This window comes from Vanessa tameamea, chromosome 17, assembly GCF_037043105.1.
Source record: "Vanessa tameamea isolate UH-Manoa-2023 chromosome 17, ilVanTame1 primary haplotype, whole genome shotgun sequence".
Taxonomy (NCBI): domain Eukaryota; kingdom Metazoa; phylum Arthropoda; class Insecta; order Lepidoptera; family Nymphalidae; genus Vanessa; species Vanessa tameamea.
Window position 1 is genome coordinate 9,750,122 of NC_087325.1, and position 21,626 is coordinate 9,771,747.

Consider the following 21,626-nt stretch of genomic DNA (forward strand, 5'->3'; position numbering starts at 1 on the left):
CCTGGGCAAGCACCACTGAATTTTCATGTGCTTAATTTGTGTTTATAATTCATCTCGTGCTCGGCGGTGAAGGGAAACATCTTGAAGAAACCTGCATGTGTCTAATTTCAACGAAATTCTGCCACATGTGTATTCCACCAACCCGCATTAGAGCTGCGTGGTGGAATATGCTCCAAATCTTCTCCTCAAAGGGACAGGAGGCCTTAGCCCAGCAGTGGGAAATTTACAGGCTGCTAATGTAATATATGTAAAAAATTTAAGATTTTAAATTAACATGGTTATTTTGATTACTATAAGTATTTGAAACGGGATATTTACCAGGTTTTTTATTTTTATTTGGTGGAGCTCGATATTTCGACATTATCTACGAATTTCTTGTTCACGAACAAGTTTCCGTTACGTTTCGAATACTTACAGTGATATTGTATTTATTTAGTAATGCGATGTTTTGTTAATATCTATTTTATAAAAAAAAATTGTAAGATATGCTCGATTTCATTTTTTATTATCGAAACTACTAAAATAAACCCATGAGTTTTTGGTTGTATAACTGTTAATTGTGCATTTTTGCTATTAAATTACCAAAGCCAATTACAGTCGGTTTTATTAAGTGATAAAATCAATTGATAAAATAATGGTTATTATTAAATTATGTCACGCTAGATCCGGTTATTCAGTATATTTGTCATTTGGAGTGGTCGAAGTCCTGATTTCAAAAGTTCAATTAATATAGTTTTTGAGTCTTTTATCGAAAAAACATCAAGTAGCAGCCTAAAAGTGTTTAAAGTAATAGAACGACAGTGTGCAGTGAATAGTTTAAAGACGACAGATGTGTATTGAATATGTATAAAAAAAAATGATAACATATTTCACATTTAAATTTTTAATTTCGTGGCAAGTAATGCTAATATAAAGGTTTTTTTTTTACAAATATTCTAAAGTATATCCACAGAATGACTACATTTTCCAACCGCCCCTTTGTTTACGCTGTAATTTAAAAACGTGATTCAATTCCGATGCACTCTAAAAATAGGAAGCGACGAAAGCGCTTAAAGTAGTTTGAAAGAGTGAATTAAAATTTGCATAATACTCGTATCTCGCTACCGTCGACGGAATATGCTTTGACGAAATATTTCGAAGCTCACCATCCCAGATATTTATTTACCTGCCGTAGGTAATGAGAAAATAAAACGGAGAAACGCGAGAATTTTGAGAAAATAGAGAAATCCATTCATCAAAGGGTCGCCCAGAAATACCAACGAATGTTACACTTGCAGTGCGCCTGTACCTGTGCCTTTGATTCGAGGAATTTTGTAACAAACACTTGAAAAATGTTTCGTATAATTAATTCGAGTCCGGTTACGCTGAATGTAGAAATGGGATATTTTCCACGTGAAAATGAAATGTATGAAACGAGAATAATTCGCGTGTTGGGTTTATGTATTCCTTTTATAATGTTAAGTTAATTACATTTAATACACACACATACACACACATGATAATATGCCATGGCATATAAGCAGTAATAAAATTGTAAAAAAAAACGATATGAATAGATACTAATATTCATATACATATGTATATAAGTATATATAAACGCTGCTGACTTGATTAGGTCCAGACTGGTCTGGAGCTAGGCTAAGAATTATTTGATGGAACTTAATTTTTTTACTGGAACCGGAATTTGAAACGGTTGACTTTTTTACACTCGACTAAATTACAAATAAAGAATCTGACGATCTCTCCCTCAAAGAACGACGACATCGATTCAATAGATACGGAGCTATCTGATAAAAAGTAAATTATAAATCACTCGATACTCTTCTCAGAGGGAAATTGATCTCACCTTCATTGTATACTGGTCGATGACCCAGTCCGCACATCATAAGTCACTGCTTCGCGTCCTATATTTTACAAAGACATTCGTAAAAAGAGACTTGACCAATCATTACCACATCCGTATCAACCAAACTTAGAGTGCTACCTTCATAAGCAAGCCAAGGCGAGGCGGTTAAATACAACATATAAAAACGTAATAAATTATACCAATTTCTAAGGAAAAACTAAAACATAAATTAAACTAAATCCGTTTGTCTGGATACCCCATTCCGTGGACGATTAGAATGCTCGGAAGGTTTTCTAGAGCAATACGAATTACGATACTAATTGCTTTAACGTTTTGAATGTATCGCGTATATTTGTTTTGTCCATTAATCTTTTTATTTGTATATTTGAATTTAGAATTTGTATTATCTAGGCACGCATTTATATCGGGACCTTAATATAAGAATATCAATAAATGAAAACCAAATTCTTCGTAATATATTTATTTCTTTCAAATATTAGTGTTAATAAAATACCATTCTGTATTAAAGTGATTTGGTCTTCGGTCGTGTTTAAATTTTAGTATAGGTTTAGTCGATAAAAGTGTTTTATCTAAATTATATTTTATAAACCGTTACTTTAATCTATCCTTTTTTTTCAGGTAAGTGCTGTTTCATCCTTCGCGCTAAAAGCATCATTTGTGTAAGTCGCTTCATTTCTAAATATAGTAGTCTAGAAGTGAGAAATTATTTATCACTTTAAATATGTACGTCTTAGGCGGCAGACTGATACTCTTATAATCGTATCAATTTATAACACTGATTGTGGTCAATTCGATTAATGGAAATCCCTACTTAGTAGGAAACATATATTTATGATATTCCAATGTGCGCGTGTTAGTAAGTCACCCTTTCTTAGTACTTAGTAGTACTTAACGGTAACGACTAAATGGCTCCGAACTGTACTTGGAACTGATAGGTAAAGTTGTTAACGGCATCCAGATTCCGACAACATTTTAATTTTAACAAAACGAATATAATCTTAAGAAAATGTATTCTTTCGGATTTCTTCAAAAAAAAAATCTCTGAATATTTTTTCTTCATTATTTAGTTACCCGTATGATGACGGGTTATTAAGAATTAAATACTATATAAATAACAAAATATATATTACAGTCGTTTAAATTAAATTATATAACTGATTCTATTCATCGCATGTCGCCACTGCTAAACAAATTTAAATACTGATTATGTAAATAGTTCTAGACAAGCGTGACACTTCAGCGCGACCCATCACCACGTCAGCAATGCTCTGTATATCAGGCACGCTTGACTCGCCATCGGACCGATATAGAATTGTAAATTTAGATTTTAAGCGTTGAAATTCTTTCATGCCTTTAAAATACTTTGATAAAATCAAATGCAATGTTTTGTCATAATTAGACTCTATTTACAGAGAATATTTGTACATGTTTATGTTCTCTATACATGAATTAATCTATATTTTAAACGTAATTAAATTAATTTGTTTGTATCGTATGCGTTCTTAATTTGAAATTTTAATCATTTGTTTGTTTGTGTGCGTATTACTGACTGCAACAATAAAGGACAATGAGGCGTAAGGGTTATTAGTTTAAAAAAATAGACTGTAACACACGCCGAGCAAAAAAATAGTTTTAAAGAAATACAAAAACAAAAAGCAATTATTGTTTACCAATGCCGGGCATTAGGAAGTAATAAGTAAATATTGACAGACCGTACCTCTTTTCATACTGTAGCTAAAAATATCTTCACAAAAATATCAATTTGCAGCGTATAAAGTGACTAACGAGCGCACCATTCGATCACCACTAATGTCATGAACAGAGGACGGTGTTTAATATAAGCGATCGTGGTCTATAACTGTCTATTGGACCACTGAAATCCATCACGTTATATGATATAAATGTGAGGAGATTTTGACTACGAAATAGGCAATAGAGAATAATTTGTTTTGAATATATCAACAGTACTTATTACGTTTCAATCTTGGGCATTTTTGATGAATACATTATTTTATTTTGAACATAATTTTGAAACGACATGTTACAAATAAATGTCGAATTTGACTTATACATATAACTGAGATGTACTTTTTATGTATATTTTTTTATAATTTTTACTATAATTTTTACTATAATTTCTCCACAGACGTGCTGTCCGTACCGCTGTTATTTCATATTGTTTTTAATTATTAATCTTATTAAGTTATTTTTTATTTTATTATACCTGCATTTTATAGCCAGACAGCATCAACTATGAGTATTTGCAAATCTTTAGCAAAAACTATTTTGTTTTTCAAAAATATATTTTTATTTAAATTTCGGAAAATTATAGAGTATCTAAAATATAGTCTTCATACTGTGTAAATGATTTCCAATCTTCTAACGACTTGAAGGGTTAATGAGACAATATTATTACAGGCATGAAGGATATACTAACTTAGTTCGCATGGTTGGTACCTAAGATAGTATGCTACCTAAAATAGAAGTAGCACATTCCATCTTTAGTACCAATGTGTATTGGCAAGGGATACGACACCACCCTTCATTCTTATAATAACTTAAAATTCCGCCGTATAAACATGCAGTATAATACACAACAACAGTTTAATCTTTCTCAAAACTGAGCATTGTTTTAAATAAATGTTCGCTCAGAGAAAGCGGCTTCCATCAAAGAGTAAAAAGAACGTTTTTGTATCGTTCCTCTTGCAATCTATCAAACTGTCTAAATTTTCTGCACCGTCGCTTTCAAGGCATCGTCTTTTATTAGAATAGGTATACATAATCGTGAATCTAAAATCAGAAAATGACGTTCAATGGATGACATTTAGTTTTATACTTAATAATGTATTTATATAAACATTTTTAATATTACATAAACTCAATTGTAAATGTAATTAATGAGCTTTAATTAATTTAAATATAGTTATTGTCGAGTATCTTATTAGCATGTGGTGGTGGAATTTTTATTCTTAGCTTTTTAGTTAACTTAGTCCTGTATAATATCGATTTAATAGCGCTCTCGAGAGCTTACTTCAGTAGAGTTTGGTCTGACAAACTGTCGCTTTTGGAGAAACATAAAACACGTGTAAAATAAAGAGTACCTACCATACCGTATTCATACTTGTAGTTTACTTGTAACCAAGTTTTTTTTTAATATATGTCTTCTAAATCTCTGATACATTTAATGTGAATGAAAACTTCGGTCGCCATGAATCTTTAAAGCGCAAAACCTTTATAAAAGTTTAGAGGATAAAACGACGCCCATTCATTAAAGTTATGATAGCGTTTAAAGGCGTTCCCGTAAGATTTTCTTTCAACGGTGATATATTATCGCTGGCAAGTTGGCGAGGGTCCTTACAGCGTTGAGCCGTTAAGTATCTTGCTCTTTTTATTGTATCGAAAAATTATCGAGCATTTATTTTAAGAGAATGAACGAATAATGAACGACCGTTGAAGTTTGTACATTAAATGGCTTAATACGTGTTCGTGTCGTGTTGGTGTAATTTTATCATAATTGCTCTGTTTGAGTTGAAAATGTATAGGAAGACGGTAAATGTATGTTTCAAATATTGTGAGGATTAATAATTATCCGCGTAAATGACATATTGAGTGCTACTACAGATTATCGTAGCACTCGTAGCGATGTAGCTACTGTTTTAGAGCGCGTAGCACCAACGTAGAATATCGTAGCGAATTGTAGCTTGTGAAATTATTTAAAGATTATCAATTACATTTGTATTTAAGGTGCATACAGTTTATATGATTAAGGATATATGTTAACTATAGGGTCACGCTTCTGTTGATACAGTTTAAGATGGAAAGCGTTTGTTGAGAAGATTCACTATCAAGCCTTGGAGATATTTGGTTACGAACGATATTTAACGCTGTACTCTTTATGAACAGTTTGTAGATTACTTTATAAATCTCTGCACAAATATTACAGGACAAAAATTATACACAATAATTTATTTTAAGAAATGCATCTTTTATTTTATAAATGTTTGTTATTAGTATACACGTCACACGTGTGCATTAATTTTGCATGTGTTTAATATATTCGCGCAATAATGTAAGCCGTTACAATCCTAATGGCACAATCAAATGGTATTAACTCTAGCGTTCCACAGCTGTGTTGCCTACACGATGCTTGCAGTAATTATCACTGCGCCGGTAATACTAACTCAAATACAATACTTATAAAGGTATCGAACATTGCAGATTTTTTAATTTTTATTCAATCAGATCCCTTCTAATGCGTTAATATTACGTTTATATAGATTTCTGTCATTAGGTATAATATAAGAGTTTTTAAACGATTTAACTATCTGTAGCTTTTAATGTACAGTGTGCGCCAACAGCAGCGTACCGATTCTCCGCCGCCCCTCGCACTCATTTAACGTATTTATAATATAAATTTATCGTTCATAATGAAGCGATAAATTTATACGGTGTTAGAGTCTCTCTTATAAATTTTGACGGGCGGTCGACCTGCGAATTCGTTTTCTTACATCCGAATAACGAAGACCTATCTTCGCTCAAAAAAGGGCGAAATTAACGAGCGTACGAAGACACGGATAGGGACGGTCGGGAGCTGCTGGATACGGACAATTTGCAAACTCATTTGCGCTATTAATAAGTCCAACGTTAGTGACACCGAGCCAAGAACGCGGCCACGGGTCGCTTATCACCGGTTTTTAATAGAGTTCTCGCTTTAAATAAAGGACGGTAGGACGGCAGATAAGGTTTTGTGACGTTGCCAACAGGTGTCGCCGGTGCCGATAAGGTCTGAATAGTTTTTGCGGTATCGGTGTGCCGAGATAGCGTGGTGAATGGACGAACAGTAACGCACTTCGGAAGAGGGCCCGTGTTCACGTCCTTAATGTTAAGTAAACTGCCTTTGTTACGCCTTGTGCTGTTATCGGCCGGCATTCGAAATGATAGATAATATTTTAAAAGAATTTTGTGTTTTTTGTTTTCTTTTTTTATAATGACTATATTTTATTCTTCAAGCAATTAAAATTTTGACATTGAGACGTAATTTTAAAATACATAGTATCCGGTATAATGCTTCTGATATTTTTTTTTTAGCATTAGCAGCCTGTAAATTTCCCACTGCTGGGCTAAAGTCCTCCTCTCCCTTTGAGGAGAAGGTTTTTGGAGCATATTCCACCACGCTGCTCCAATGCGGGTTGGCGGAATACACATGTGGCAGAATTTCGTTGAAATTAGACACATGCAGGTTTCCTCACGATGTTTTCCTTCACCGCCGAGCACGAGATAAATTATAAACACAAATTAAGCACATGAAAGTTAAGTGGTACCTGCCTGGGTTTGAACCCGAAATCATCGGTTAAGATGCACGCGTTCTAACCACTGGGCCATCTCGGCTCTTCTGATATTTAATAATAATTAAATTCATATTAAAAAAAAGGATTTTAAGAACATTTTGAATAAGGTTAATAATAATTTTAACTGCTCGAACATTTTATTATACGCACTAAAAGCACATTTACGGTCTTTCTAACATTTATTCAATAATTAAAAACTAACTTCCGTGGAAAGAACCACACTAGAATATTTTAAAATAACCCTGTTAAGTTTTATGTATGAAATTTTCAATATTCTTCGTTGAATTGGCCACCCGACTGAAGAGTTCTTATATAATCGGCTGCAGCCTCCGAAGCGTCTCGAACGCTAATAATGAGAGTCCTCGAGAAACTTACCTCTAATACTGCTTTTAAAATGATTATCTACTTATAAATTGTCTTTTAATGGTGGCCGTCTCCGTGTAATAGCTGTTTTACTATCGCTCCTAGAAGTAGTTTGCGGGCTTTTGTGTTTAAAATTTGCGGATTTTACTTCGACTTTATCAGATTAGCTTCGTATAACTTTATGGGTTAATTTGCATTTCGTACTGTTTATATTTTATAACATTTTTTTATAACAAATTGGGTCTGTTTTGTATATCTTTTGTAACAGTAGTTTTTGTTTGTTTTTTTTTATTTTAATATATTATGTATGTATGTATAACGCATGTATGTACAAGAAATAGGTGGCAGTTTATAATTATTTGTAATTTATAAAGCCGTTAATCAAGTCATTTGAAAATTTCGGGGTGAGACCATCTACCCTTCGTTTGAACTGCATTTTCATGTTCTTTATTTGTGTTAGAAATTGGCCACGTGCTCAGGTGTGACGGAAAATATTGTGAATAAATCTGCATGTAGATTATGATCATCTGCATGTGCTGGTGCAGCAACCCGCATTAGAGCTAGAGGAATAAGCTACAAACCTACTCTTTAAACGAAATGAATTTAAAGCCCAGCGATTGAATTTTACTATTGTATTTTAAAATACCAATTTTACAACTTATAATTACAAGTATCATAAAAAAATTAAGACAGCTTTACAACAACAATTTAGTAGAACGATAAATTATTAAAAAGGGTTCTAAACTTTGATGAACGTATTACATTTTAGTTAGGGCACTCGTTTGTGTATAACACACATTTAGATGTACTAAATGTTTGGACACACAACATCAGCTGAATGTAATATTAAATGTTAGCCAGTAGTTGGTATGTAACATATGTCACGTCATCTCGTACCCTGTAGAACTATTCTGTAAGAAGACTCGAAACTCACCGCGGAAAGACAGACATTTTTGCCGTTTCATAGATTCAAGTCAATTGTAAAAAATACATTGGTAAAGAGGGCATATTATTCGATACAAGATTATATTGATGATAAAAAAGCGTGGAGTTAATGCCTGTTGACTTCCAGGCAGGAGACATAACATACATATATAATTGTATTTAACTAACATGACTGTATTTTTATATGTTGAAAAAGAGTAACTACTGAGTTTCTTGCCGGTTCTTCTCGGTAGAATCTACATTCCGAACCGGTGATAGCTTTACTTTAAATAATTTGTGGAATGACGATTCAAAAGTGCTTGTAAAAGCCTACTTTTTGAAAGCAAGAGTGTGAAATTTCAGTATATTATATGTGACATTGATTATAATGATTACATAATTTATGGGACACACGTATCAAAATTGCGTATCAGTGTAAGTCGGTTGTGATGTCTTGAGTGATGTACGAAGTGAAATCTTACATATTCGCACTCCTGAACTATGTAGTTCACCTACAATATGGACGTAATATCACATTTTTGTCGTGATAAGATTTAATCAACTAGTTTTATAGCATTGACTTGTTTTATTTCTCGTAATGAAAATATACCAACTATGATTTATTAAGATATACATATATATATATGTGAATTACGAAAATTGGTCAATTTTTTTGAGTGATATATTTATGAGATAAATAAAACTCGACGCCAATGCTTAATAGACAAAAAGTTTATAAATATATTTGTATTTGGCAGAATTTTTTTATTATCCAATATGGTGGCTCTGTAGCACATCTAATTCCATATAGTTTAAGCGAACGCCATGACTATACTATAACAAAGGTTGTAAATCATCAGCCGGGATTTGTTAGTTTCATTTAAAAGAGGATGAATGCATTTACATTGCATGCATTACTTGTGCTAATAGTGTTTACATATATATAGTGTATTTGTTTAAATTATATAGATTTGCATTTAAAGTATTCTTTTAAATTTGTATTTTATAATTTCTAGCTTTCAGTAAATAAAATGTCATTGTTATTGTAATCAATATACTTCTTTATTTGCTTATGCCATGAATAAAGTGACGTCACTTAAATCGTTATAGAAGTCATGATTTGACCTTCGTAATTATAATTAGAACTAAGGCTGTGACTGTTTCGTTATTATTTTTTTGTTCTCTGTAGATTAAAATATGTACACGCTGTATAAATAATAAGTAAACTTAATAAACTAGTAACAGAATAAAGTAAAATATATCTAAATTTAATATTCAATGAAAGTAGCATCGCACTAAATTCAATGCGAACGCGTCGGCTAATCTAATTGGAGAAGTTGAACTTCGAATAATCCTTGTTTAGCTTATTGCATGCATTAGACAATCATCGCATTAAAACAATAGAATGGTTATGAATGTTTGAAATATTCTATATTTTGTAATGTTTACACGCGTTCGAATTGTGCAAATGTTACACACATGGGAAACTTAATAACTTAAGATTTAAGTAATTCTCGTGTACTTTTTACAAGCTTTTATTTAACTTGTAATGTTTGTTAGTTTGTTTAGGTAAAAGCTGAATTGAAACTATCTCTTGATCGATTCAGTCCGATGACACTCTATTTTTATGGTAAACGTGATCTGATTCAACACCAATCCTGGGTTCCAAGTGAAAGAACTGCTGAACGGTCAGCAGTAAAAATTATAATTTTGTATTTTCATTTCAAAATTTCGTGTCTTTGTTGCTTGTTTAAATGATTTCTTACCATTTTGTTTTTGGCTTCGTATGTTTAACTAAATAAATCATGAAACTTATATTTTTATCATTAACATCACGTAACGCTTCTACAATAATATAAGAAATATTTAATGATGGTCCGCTTGATTCTATCGCTATATATATTTTTCATAAAATTTAAAGCACCATCTTTCAGTGCCAGGTACTTTTAACGTTAAAATCTAAATAAAAAATATTTGTGAGTTCTGAGAAAAACGAGCCGTGCGATAATAATGTCTTACGGCTTTTGTAGTTCATGAGGCTTCGATGCAAGCTCCTTGAGGCAACTGGCACTCGACAATCTTTATATGGCTAAACATTAATACTTTGCTGTTTTCCAACTAAAGTCAAGTTACCGAAATAATAGCATAATAATAAATGTTTTATTTCAGACAAAAATAAAAACTCTTTATATTTCATATAGTTAGGCGGATTGGCAAATGGGCCACCTGATGGTAAGCGGTTGGTGACCACTTACCATTAGGTGGCTCACACACACTATACACATTGTTACTGTAAAAAATATTAATCATTCCCCATATCACCAATGCATCAACCTTGGTAACTGAGATGTAATGTCACTTGTGCACAGACACAGTGCGCCAGTGTAACTACAGAGTTACACTGGCTCACTCACCCTAAAATTGGAACACAACAATACGACTTTTTGCTGTTTATATTTATTATGTTATGTTGTATGTTATATATAACTATGTTAGTATGATGTAAGTAATAGCCTATCGTAGCGACGCTTTGAGCCTACTGGCAATATCTATCAAATGTTTAATCATTGGACATCCTAAACCTGAACAGGTATAAGATATTACGCAATAGTTCCCGTGATTGCAATGCATTGATGTATGATGTTATAAGGAATGGTTTATACTCCCTACAGTGTATATGTCTTTGGACATATTGACCACTTATGAATTGCTAATTTGAAATTTAAAAATGTCTGTATTTATAAAGCTTTTTTTTTTTCATATACTTTTCCTACTAACATTCCATATATACTTCAACTAATACTATAATTAGTATCTGCAAGTTATCTGTCAAGTGGTTGTGGGTATTATTGAAACTATTCTCCAAGATTTAGGTAGTTATTGAGGGGTTTTTAAAAAATACTGATTATTCTGTTAGAAAACAAATATAGGATCATAAAAAACGTAATATTAGTCGAAGTTAGAAATAAATATTTGAGCTTAATTTATCTTCATGTTTTCGACGAAATTAAAAAACTTACTAATAAAGTTTTACGGTATAATAAAAAGCGAACTTCGAATATATTAAGCCTCGACATACAGTATAGACTTCATAAAGATAATAAGTGTATGCAAACATCCTTAATGGCGCAGTGGTTGGAACGCGTGAATCTTAATCAATGATTGCGGATTCAAACCAGACAAGCAACATTTAAATTTCGTGTACCTAGTTTGTTTTTATAATTATATGACAAATTCTGACACATTATTTGTTTTAATAGGTAAATATGACTAATATATAAATATATATTATGTAACTGAATTGCCGTTATTGTTATGTGTGTATAAGATTAAAGTGGATACTTGATTAGTTTATGCATAAATTAATTAATATTTAATACATATAACATTCGTTGTTTGCCCTTACAAATATAAAAAAATAAAACATGCATTTCCAACCCACGTTGAAGCACTGTAGTGAAATAAGCTCCAAACATTTTTCTGAAAGGGATAGTACTCTAGCCCAGCAGTAGGACATCTACAGGCTGTTATTTATAAACACTTTTTTATTAAATTAAAATGTATGTTAGCAATTATTTACGTAAACTGAGAGCGTATCTTCTGTATCTTATTATATTATCATTGCATAGTATAAAACAAAGTCGCTTACCGCTGTCTGTCCCTATGTATGCTTAGATCTTTAAAATTACACAACGGATTTTGATGCGGTTTTTTTAATAGATAGATTGATTCAAGAGAAAGGTTTATATGTATAATACAAGCACAATATAGCATAGAAACACTTATAATTTTAGAGGTTTCTGAAATGATGTCGTAAATTAACTCATTTTGTGCGCTTACATTGTAAACGCTGGCTGAACCCTACGAGATAGATCAAAATAATGTACTACAGTATTATACATCTTAAAAAGGTCTTCAAAAATTCATCAATGGTATGTGTCTACCTCTTAAGGATAACCCACAATAACCATTTTTATCCTTTACTTTTTACTAAAAATAATGGCTTATTTTCGTAGCGATTTTACAGCATGTAATTTAAATAAATATTTTCGAAGATATAGCAGATTTAAAACGCAAGGACATAGCGGTTTGTATTGTCTAACGATTGAAAACCTTTGAACGTTGTAAGACATTCTGTAGTATATTTAGTATCAGCATTGCACCCGTGCGAAGCAGGGGCGGGTCGCTAGTTATTTAAAAAAAAAAAAAAAGCCGAGATGGCCCAGTGGTTAGAACGCGTGCATCTTAACCGATGATTTCGGGTTCAAACCCAGGCAGGCACCACTGAATTTTCATGTGCTTAATTTGTGTTTATAATTCATCTCGTGCTCGGCGGTGAAGGAAAACATCGTGAGGAAACCTGCATGTGTCTAATTTCAACGAAATTCTGCCACATGTGTATTCCACCAACCCGCATTGGAGCAGCGTGTTGGAATATGCTCCATACCTTCTCCTCAAAGGGAGAGGAGGCCTTAGCCCAGCAGTGGGAAATTTACAGGCTGATTATGATTTATGATTTTATTGTGTCGATTTTTTATCACCATGTGTCCGTAAAAAGAATAAATATAAATTCTTGTTTATCAAATGTACGTAAAATTTATTTAAATTCAAACGAGTAAGCCTAACCAAGCGTAAAGCATGAAAAAATTGTAAGCTCAGTAAGTTTATTACAATTTAAAACATTTGAATGGACGCGTCAGGAAAAAGATGTGGGGCATGTTGGAAGCTGTACAAGTATTAGCATAGAATACTTTTTAAATGTAATACGTAAATCTAGCGGAAGATTAAAATTATTTTTAAAGATATTTCATTACTAAAAAATAAATTACTTTTCACTTGCTCGAGCAATAATATAACTTAGCAATTTCATTCATCGCTTCGACGTGTACAATTAATTGATGGTTATAAATATTTGACTCCAACTATTACAGATTATTAAGAAAGGTAATAAGGATTAGGCAGTTTTACTGTAAGTAGTCTATCCTCAAGTTAGCGGAGACTTATATTGTGAACGACGATAAGGAATGCATTCGTTGTCACAGCTTAGAAAAATCAGTAATTAGAATCATTTATTTTGAATTTAAAAATGTTAAATGCGTTTATACTCCTTATCTGTGGGTAAATTATTATCGATTAGTACTACTGCAAAGATATTAGTTCTTCTATCAAGAGCGGTTCGGACTCGGGGAAGTAAAATATGGTCCAAAATATTTAATACGTAAAATATATTTTTCATTCTTTTTTTATCTGACGTCGAATAAATACAGACGTATAAATGAATATTTTTTCGCTATTCTGTCTAGTTTTATAATGATTCATACAATGTTGTACGTCACTCGAATATATGAATTGTGTGTTTTAATTGAAAAACTGGATTTGTCCTTACTTGCACTTTTAAACTAAAACTCCACACTGTTGATAAAACTCGAACTTTATTAAAGTAAAGAAATGTATTGTACAAATTATTAAACAAAACTATTGCGTGATCTAGGATTAATACAACGCCATCTAGTGATCGGATGCGCAAAGCAAAATTAGTATGGGTGAGTATGATGTTGACGTGAGCGAAACTATACCGCGATTCAAGAGTACACTAGCGCCATCTATTACGCGTATGCTTAGTTATAACTTACGATACTAATAGAATATAATTTATGAATTTTTTGAATGGCAAATTATTATTGAATTAAACATTCCGCCCACCAAAGAACTTGTTCTTTTAGTAATTTATATAAAATAAATAAATTCTTAAATGATAACTAACGTTTACCATGCTTACCGCCCACCATGAAATACGGAAGCAAAACAAAGTACAAGAATATATCAAATAACATATAGGAGTCGAATTAAAAATAACTTAACCTAATTTACATACGATGTTTCTGTTATGCACATACATTAAATGGTACTTGGCAGAATAGAAACCTTATTGAGTGGACGTTTGATCAATCCATTCTTAGTTTTAATAGTCAATACTCTAGTGAGTCCATCATGGCCAGAATGTTTTTGTTCTATTTTGCCAAGTAACCATTTTGTTGGTGGTAGGTTATGGTCCTTAATCACAACAATATTGCCTATTTCCGGATCTTGCTTCTTATTGAACCACTTGTACCTTTGATTGAGACTAACTAGATATTCTTCTGACCATTTTTTCCAAAAATCATTTACCATCTTTTGTGTCATCTTCCATCTCTGCAAGCCAGTTACATGTACGTCAGTCGAAGCCTCATCAGGAATCGCAACCATTTGCTCACCGATTAAAAAATGACCGGGAGTTAATGGCTGTGGATCTCCGGGATCTTCACTCAAGTATGACATGGGCCTTGAATTAAGGCAGGCTTCAATCTGGGTCAAAATAGTCGAGAGTTCCTCGAAAGTTAAAGTAGAATCTCCAATTACGCGTTTAAGATGTGTTTTGGCTGATTTTATGCCTGCTTCCCATAGACCACCAAAGTTGGGTGCGTTTGGTGGGATAAAATGCCACGAGGTTCCGTCGTTTGCGAGTACCTGAGCGATTTCTATAGGGAGCTTTGATTGTGCATTGAGGAACATGTCTCTTAACTCTCTTTCCGCTCCTATAAAATTAGTTCCATTGTCACTATATAAATCGACGCATTGTCCTCTTCGGGATACAAATCGACGAAATGCAGAAATGAAGCCCTTTGATGATAAGTCCGATACTGCCTCTAGATGTATCGCCTTGGTGGACATACATATGAAGAGGCATATGTACCCCTTATATGATTTTGATCCTCTTCCAGGTGAGAACCTAATATTTATAAACCCAGTGAAGTCAACACCAGAAGATTTAAAGGGTCTTGAAGGTTTCAGCCTACATTTTGGAAGCTGACCCATAAGCTGATTGTTATTTTGTTGGGAAAATCGTAAACATTTAACACATTCTCGATAACATTTTTTGACTCTTTCTCTAGCCCGTACTATCCAATACTTGGAACGTAGATAATTTAGCATGATTTGCGGCCCACCATGCATCGTTTTATAATGAGCATCAGTTATTAATAATGAAGTAAGATGGCTATTACTCGGTAAAATAACTGGATGCTTCACATCAAATCTTGCTTCTGACTCCTTAATACGACCACCTACTCTTAAGACTTTATTTTTGTCTAACATGGGGTAGAGAGTGTGTAGTGAACTTTTTCTTTTAACTTCTCCATGAGACCTTATCTGTTGTATTTCTTCCGCATAATAAATATTTTGGGTGTTTCTTATAATTGTTCTAAGAACTTCCTCCATTTCTTTCACAGTAATCATTTCAAACTCCTTGATCCTTCGTTCTTTTGATAGTATTACTCTATTTTTCTTAGATAACTTTAATATGGCTATGTATCTCTTACAATAAGCTAAAATCCTGACCATTCTTGTTAAGTTTGAAAATCTCGTCCAGACCAATTCCTCTTCTGAATGAATGATGGCTGTTAAAGTCTTTATGGGTCGCTCCTCAATAGTGGTGGAGAAATCATCGCGTAAAACATATGTACTATTGTGGTGAAGGCAGTTTGGACCGTGCCACCACAGCATGAGACCAGCTAAATCAGCGCCCTTTATACCTCTCGAAGCACAATCTGCAGGATTATTAATTGTTTCGATGTGACGGAACTGACTGGAATCTAGCATGGTATGAATTTCAGAAACTCTGTTACTAACAAATGTATTCCATCGCGTCGGTTCTCCACGGACCCAAGCTAATACAACTGTGGAATCTGACCATGCGTATAAATCTTCTTTAGGTATTTGCATAATTTGCGAAACTTCGTGTATCAATTTAGTCGCAAGTAAGGCGGCGCATAATTCTAGCCGAGGAATGCTAATTTCTTTCTCAACTGGAGATACCTTCGTTTTGGATGTCACTAAATTAACACGAATATTGCCAAAACCATCCGTCACTTTCATATATACAGCACCAGCGTACGCTGCTTGAGATGCATCTGCAAACGTGTGTAGTTCTATTTTGTCACCTTTATGAGACTGTAACCATCTTGGTATAACTATATTTCTTACGTTGTGCAGATCTTGACGAAATGAGCACCATTCTTTGTACAACTCGGCTGGTAATTTCTCATCCCATTCTAACTTAGCCTTCCATAATTTTTGGATGAATATCTTGGCTGTTATAATTACCGGCGAAATCCATCCCATTGGATCATATAATCTAGCAATTTCAGATAGAACCTTGCGCTTCGTAATACTTTCACATAAATTTGGTAATTGTAGTGTATATTCGAAACTATCACTGTTTTTATTCCAACTAATACCCAACACCTTAATCATATTATTGATTTTAAAAATTAAGGGTTGGTCTAATTTCTTACACTCTTCTTGAATATGATTCATTAATCTCTCACTGTTACTACACCATTTTTGTAAACAAAACCCACCTGCACTCATCAGGTTATTCATTTCTTCAAATATCTCTACTGCTTCCATCTCCGTCTCACATCCTGTTAGCAGGTCATCTATGTAATAATCCTGAAGGGCGATTTTAGCTGCACGCGGATACTGTGCTTCCTCATCCTTTGCAAGTTGTTGTAATGCCTTAACAGCCAAATAAGGAGCACAGGCTGTACCGAATGTAAGTCTCAAAAGTTTATAATGTTCAATTGGATCATTAGGGTTCGATCGCCAAAGAATGCGCTGAAAGTCAGTGTCCTTCTCGTCAACTCGAACTTGTCTGTACATTTGTACCAAATCAGCTAGTATGCAAAAAGGATGACGTCTCCATCGCATCAAAATGTGGCGCAGATCTTGCTGCAGCTTCGGTCCAACAAGAAAACAATCGTTTAAGGACACTCTGTTAATACCTTTGCATGACGCATCGAAGACAATGCGTACCTTTGTAGTCTCTTTATCCTCTCGGACCACTGGATGATGAGGCAAGTACACAGCCTTTGTGTTATGTATGTCATCAATTTTCTGAATCCGTACCATATGATTTTGGTCTTTGTATCCATTAATTACGCGTTTATATTCTTCATATAGTGGTGAATTATTTTGTAATTTTCGCTCTAAGTAGTAGAATCTACGCAAGGCTATATCTCTTGTCTTACCTTCAACACATCTTGGCTTATGCTCTTTGAAAGGTAATTGCACCACGTATCGACCTTCGTTGTCTCTTGTAGTAGTGGCTTCAAAAAATTGTTCACACTTGAGTTCTTCTTTGGTAAACTTCTTCGAAATTGCATCAGGCTCTCTTTCAATTTCCCAGAATTTTTTTAATAGGTCATCCTCCTTTACTCGTATATGAAAACCAACTAATTGGGGTTTTGTTGAAATTAAGTTGGTTCTTACTCGACCTGATAGAACCCAACCAAATTTTGTCTCTTGTGCTATCGGGCCCTTCTCTGTTGGATGTTTTAAGAGGCCCTTTAGAATTATGTCTTCATATACTTCTACTCCTAGAATCATATCGATTTTTGCAGGTGATCCATACTCAGGGTCAGCCAAGCTAAGGCTCTTAATTTCTGGCCAGTCGGTAATCTTTGTTTGACATGTTGGTAAAAATGATGTCAACTTTCTCAATACGTAAGCATCAACATTTATTGTGTGCTTTGATTTTTGGTTGTGAATAGACTCTAAGCTTAATGACACCATGTTTCTTGATCTTGCTAACTTATCACCTATACCAGAGACTAGACCATTGATATTGGTTCTCTTTAAACCCAGTGATTGTGTCGTTGCTTCATTTATAAAAGAACCCTCTGAACATGGATCAATAAGAACTCGTACAACTTGTGAGTACCCATTGGCAGAACTTGCTCTGACTATTGCAGTAGCCAACAACATCTCCTTCTGATTTTTTTTAGTAACTAAATGAGCTACCACTGGTGTCTCCTTTTCAATATTGTCCTTATTGATAGATTGAGCTTCTGCTAAACTTGGTAGTTCGCTCCTCTCCAGATGCAACAGTGTGTGGTGTCGTCTGCCGCAGCGGCGGCAGCAAGTTGACGATCGACAATCTTTAACGGAATGTGTAGGTGCAAAACAATTGAAGCAGAGTCTCCTTGATTGTATTATTTCGGTTCTCTCTTTAGGAGTCTGCTTTGCAAATTTTTTGCATTGATACAATAGATGCTGACCTTTGCAAATAGTACAAGTAGGATTTGCTCGTTTATTATCTTCTTGGGCGGTGGAATGAAACACTTTTGGTTTGGTGTTGTTGTAGTGCATAGTTGGGGATTTTACGACGGACTTGTTGTTGCCACTAATCATTTCGAATGTCCGGAATCTTGACTCTAAGAAATTTACTAGTTGATTCCACGTCGGTAATGTGTCCGAGTCTAACTCACTGACCTTTGCTTCCCACAACTTTCTTGATTCTGAATCAAGTCTTGAGACCACGATATAGTTAACGATTACATCCCATGAGGTGGTATCTATGCCCATGTTTTGCAATGATTTAAGCGATGAAGATGTAACATCCAGTAGTGACTTGATGGAACTTGCAGAATCAGTGGAATTTCTTTGTGAGAGTAAACGTTTCATGATTTCGTTGCAGTTATAGCGTTTGTTGTTATAACGGCGAATCAATTGCTCATAAGCGTCTTCATAATTAGAATCTGTTGTGGTTAAATTCCTTAGTAATATTTCCGGTTCCCCTGTTAGACTACTCTTTAAATAGTGCATCTTCTGTACTGGACTCAATGCAGTATTTTGATGAATTAATGAGGTAAACATATCGTGAAAGGTTTGCCATTCCTCATATAGTCCAGAAAATTTTGGTAATTGGATCTGTGGTAATTTCACCTTTGTATTCGATAGGACCAATCCTTCAGGACCATGTGCTTGTGGTGAAAAGGCATTTGCACTAAACAATCGGAGATCATCTTTGATTCTGGCTTTATATTCTGTATAAATATCTTCAAATACTGTGTACATATCTTCGGTGAAGTATGGTAATTTAGCCTTTTCCTCTCTCTTAATACTGCCAACTATATCACCGTGTATATTGATGAAAGCTTCGAACAATCTATTTAAGTTTTCTAATTTTGATTCTATATAAGAAGCCTTCAATCTATCTTTGGATGTTTTTTTATAATTTATAAAAGCTTTCTTTAATTGCTCTAATGTATCTTCCTGTTTCATAAGTAACTTCTCCATTGTACAATTTCCAAAATATTTCTTAAGTCCTTTTTAAATCAATTTTTTCTGAGTCAATTTTTAATCCAAATTTTCTAAGTGTTTTTAATGCAAATTTTTCTAAGTCAATTTTTAATCCAAATTTTTCTAAGTCAATTTTTAATCCAAATTTTCTAAGTGTTTTTAATGCAAATTTTTCTAAGTCACTTTTTAATCCAAATTTTTCTAAGTCAATTTTTTATCCAAATTTTCTAAGTGTTTTTAAATGCAAATATAAGTCTTTAACACAACTCACCGTAGTCCACAATTTTTTATTCCGAACATACACTATTCATAACACTGTAATCCAAATTCCACACAAGTCCCGAACATACACTATTCATAACACTGTAATCCAAATTCCACACAATTCCCGGGTTTCGGCACCAGATGTCCTTACTTGCACTTTTAAACTAAAACTCCACACTGTTGATAAAACTCGAACTTTATTAAAGTAAAGAAATGTATTGTACAAATTATTAAACAAAACTATTGCGTGATCTAGGATTAATACAACGCCATCTAGTGATCGGATGCGCAAAGCAAAATTAGTATGGGTGAGTATGATGTTGACGTGAGCGAAACTATACCGCGATTCAAGAGTACACTAGCGCCATCTATTACGCGTATGCTTAGTTATAACTTACGATACTAATAGAATATAATTTATGAATTTTTTGAATGGCAAATTATTATTGAATTAAACAGGATTTTTTATTTTACTTTCAATAATTCAATTCAAATAAATGAAAATAATATAGAAGCAACGTAATTGGTCTTTTTTATTTTTATATATTGTAATACTAAGTATTTTAATTTCCCAAAAATCTCTCTAATGCCTTCTTCGTTAAAAGCATTAATCTAGATGTGTACATAATTAATTTTGATTTAATTTTTATTTTAAATTCAATAATAGAACGTTATTAATGAAAATATTATTTTATTAAGTTAACTATGAAATCAAATCTTGACCTCAAATTTATAACAAAGAATATATAATAAAGTTCAATCATTTTTTATACGTAGACCTTTGTAAGGTATAAAGATTTATCTCAAAAGGCCGGGACCGCCCCTTCCACGTCGTCGCCGCAGCAAAAACAGACGTGACCTTCGAGAAGTTTTTGCACTATTTTGTCAACGTTTAGGATGCGGTCTAGCACACATATTGAGTAATTTAATATCACTTAGGGGAACGTAAGCAGGGAACGGGTAAGAAATATATTCATTGATTTAATTTAATCGTTTTATCGTTATAAGACGTTGTTTAGTAACTATTAGTTCCGCACGGGTATAATAAGGGTCTGTATAAATGTTTATATTGAAAGAGAAAAATACAAAAAAACATAATAAATAAAAATATTTTTTTATATTTATGTGAAGGTTGTGAGCCAGGGTAACTATATGCACAAGGGATATCTCAATGTTGGTGGTATATTGGCGATGTAAGTAATGGGTTTTTTTTACGGCCCATATTTCTATGGGCAGTGATGACCAGTTACCATAGCGTGGCCCATTTGAAAGTGCGCCTACCCATGCCATATAGTTTTAGCATGTAAAATTATACATTAATGTTTAATATTGTCATTGAAGAATATATGAAACATTTATATTGACTATTTAAATATGCTTTATATTGTGAAGTATAAGAATTTTTAATGTAATAGTCCTAAAAACAATCCAATTCACAGTTAGTAACAGTCGTAAAAATATAGAATAAGAACCACTACTAAAAATTAATATTCGAGTAAATCAATTAAAAATGTAGAGCACCGAGCTTAAAGGTTCTCAAATTAAGTGGTTTTCTCTCGTGTCGTCTGAGTGCTCTCTACATTCTTATGGTAAATACTTCCGAGAATCACTTATGATAATGTTGAATTAAACAGGCGATGATGATGGATTGATCACCGTCTTTTGTTTAAAGAGCAATTATTCGATACGACCGGAGAGTTCAGTTACAGGACTAATGGTTCTACTTGCTTTCTAAGGCA

The 21,626-nt window shown here is 33.4% G+C and overlaps 1 protein-coding gene across 1 annotated transcript in view; it reads left to right on the forward strand.

The window, feature by feature from the left end:
• The window catches only part of Apkc (atypical protein kinase C), a 216,553-nt gene that overhangs the window by 118,393 nt on the left and 76,534 nt on the right, over window positions 1–21,626 (forward strand). The gene's annotated exons all lie outside the window — the stretch shown is intronic.